At 42.5% G+C, this 3,067-nt stretch overlaps 1 pseudogene; it reads right to left on the minus strand.

Annotated features, from left to right (window-relative positions):
* Positions 1-1,758: 1,758 nt before the first annotated feature.
* On the minus strand, positions 1,759-1,856 carry LOC115295075 (annotated as a pseudogene).
* Between the last annotated feature and the right edge of the window lie 1,211 nt (positions 1,857-3,067).

Raw genomic sequence — 3,067 nt, forward strand, 5'->3', positions numbered from 1 at the left:
AGTCTGGGAGGAGGGAGAGGGCGGGGCAGTGTCCAGGCTGCAAAGGAAGCAGGACAAGAAAGTTCTCTACCCCTAAGCTAACACGAGGGGGTTGCTCACCATGGAACAGAGGTTAGAGAGGGACCGGAAAAGCTCTGGAATGAGGGGTGCAGTGGGAGGAGGGGTTGGTGGAGGGGAGGCGAGCAGGCTGGAGCAAATGCTACCCATGCTGGTCATGGCTTGCCCTTCTCCACTGTGGGGTGGAGGCTCTGTTTGGTGGGTTGCGGAATAAACTTTGAAATCATAGCTGGCATTCAAAAAAAGGAATATACAGATGTCTTTTTTTTTTTTGAAACCACACAGTGTGTTATCTATGGACATGCACATAAACCACCATGTACCTTGTCAACTGAAACCCATAACGTGTTCTTTAGTTTTCAGTTTCTTTGACCTTATTGATAAGAATCATGCTTTGAACTTCTGGTAACTCATTAGTAGTGATAATACATGATCTAAGAAATTAGAACATGTCACCTCTGTGCCACCTTTACCCGCCAGTGCCCATGCCCCACTCCTTCCCCTCTTTGGGGTCTTTGAGACAATTTAAGCTAGTTTCACAGCGCAGAGGCCTCAGGGAAGCAGTGCCCACCGTGCTTTGGCAGCTAGGGTGCTAGCTGCATGATCTCTGAGCAAAGCATCGCAACCAACTTCAGAATGGTTTTGCCTAATGTTCTCAGCTGTCAAGGGTCCTTCTGGTGTTCTTGGCAAGGTTATTGCAGACATTTTGAATGTTTTCAAGAATAATTTCTGCATTTGTTTTTGCAATCCTTATTTGTTGGATTTAGCGAGTCTAGAGGTGGAACACACGGAAGCCAAGCCCAGCCACCTCCTAGAAAGATGCCTTCTTCAAAACCAGCTGCAGCAACACAGAATTATATCTGCAGTGCTTTCTTTTCATCTGCTCTTCCTCGTTTGTCCCACCAGCCAGCAGCCTGCCGCGTGGCTGTTGTATCTGAACATTTGCCATAAGCTCATTCAGTTCTCCCTCTTCGTCCTCACTAGTAGCAACCTTTCTTGAAGACATTTTTCAGCTTGTGACTCATCACCTTTCCCTTTCAAGAGCATGGAGTCATCTTTGGTCTCAATGAATTCTACTTTTTCTGAGGATGAATATCTTCAAGATTTAGGGTCAACCCCTCTCCAAACACCTGCAAATGCATTTAAAAGTGGGTCAGTTCCAGGGTAGAGTTTTTCTTTTATGATACAAAATGTATTCATAATACATTATGCAGGTGTTTTGATGAGAATCCAGAAACATCTTGAGACACCATATTTCTCGGAAATGTGAAAATTTAAGACCAATGCTGTTCCAACAAGTCTTGTGTATAGAGCTTTTTATTGCATTCATTTGCATTATTTTGTTTACTTCTCAGAACTCTGTCAATTAGCAGCAGCTCCATCTTACAGATGAGAAATGGAACACAGAGAAAATTCACCTCAAGTCATGCCCTTGGAAGATGGTGGAGCCAAGGTTAGACCTGGTGTTCTCTACCCTGGATCGTTCTGCCTTTCAGAATTAAGGGCAAACCAGACAATAAGATCATTCCAAACCAGGCACATGACACGTTAGAGCTGAAAGAGATCCCCTTCTGTATCGAATTCAACCCGTCTTCCCAGATATTCAGTGGATATATCTAATTAGGAAAAACGTGAAATCAGTTGACTGTATACCTATAAATATTATCCCTCAAAAGAAAAAGAACATTTGGTAAATGTACAAAAGATATGAGAAAAATTTGCATGTTATCCTTGTGGAGGGTCCATGTTAATCTTGTCTGTATTGTTCCAGTTTTAGCATACAGGCTGCCAAGCAATTTCCAGAATATTTTAAAATGAATATACCATGACAGAAAACACCACAACGTTTCACATATAGTAAAGGTCAGTATTGTTTTGTGAGACTTTGTGTTGGACATATTAGTAGATATTGTGGGTCATGACCTAGAATTTATTTCATACTGTGGATTGTGCTAACAAATGGTTAGTTTTGGTGGAAAGAGCATTGGAAAATGGTCTCAATTACTGGACTCCAGTCATTGCTTTGCCAGTAACCACCCGCCTGAGCTTGGCCAAGGAACTTATCCCATCAGGGCTCCATTTCCTTATCTTTAAAATGAGTGGACCGAACTAGAGGTTTTTGAGATCACTTTCTCTAAGATTCTATCATTCTAGTAATTCTCTCATGGCTTTGGTGAAACACAAAGCTTTTCAAACGAGGAAGGTGGGTGGAGAGAGGTGTAAGGAGCAGCAAGGCAAGCAGGAGCCAGGTGCAGACACACAACTTCCCACAACAGCTGCTGCCCTGGTGCTGTTCTTGCTGTTGTCATCACGCTGGTAGCACCCCGAGATCTGCCACCACAAGGGTGTGAATGATGACCATGGTTAAATCCAAGCTGGAGCCTGTGGACAGCAGTGGAGGTGAGGACTGCCAAGCACACACACCTGGTACCACTCTTGGCACTGCGAGGTGCTCAGAAGCAGTTCTTAATGACAAGCATGATAAATATTCCAGGGAGGAAGCAAAGGGAAGGCAACCTAAATAGAATAAGTTGAAACTCAGGAGTCATATTTCCTCTACAATCTATGCAGCCCTAAAGTAATAAAGGTTTTTCTTAGGAAAATAAAGGAGGGGAGCAATTTCAGAATATATGTAATGTGAAATGTTTAATATAATTCCTTTTCTGGTGTATACTAGCACTTAGTTTTCTGTAAAGAACAGGGACCAGTTATCACTTCCCACTCATTTGATGGATAAGATGTAAAGTTAATTTCATGGTAGAGAAAAACCCAAGAGATTGCTTTCTTCGATTAATATAGAAGACATTTTTTTCTTTTTCTTTTTATTTATTTTTTTTTAAAAAGTTTGTCAAATTGGTTTACATACAACAACCAGTGCTCTTTCCCACAAGTGCCCTCCTCCATCACCACCACCTCTTTTCCCCCCTCCCCCTTCCCCTTCAACTCTCAGTTCATTTTCAGCATTCAATAGTCTCTCAAGTATTGCATCCCTCTCTCTCCCCAACTCTCT

The sequence above is a fragment of the Suricata suricatta genome, chromosome 6 (genome assembly GCF_006229205.1).
Source record: "Suricata suricatta isolate VVHF042 chromosome 6, meerkat_22Aug2017_6uvM2_HiC, whole genome shotgun sequence".
Lineage (NCBI taxonomy): Eukaryota > Metazoa > Chordata > Mammalia > Carnivora > Herpestidae > Suricata > Suricata suricatta.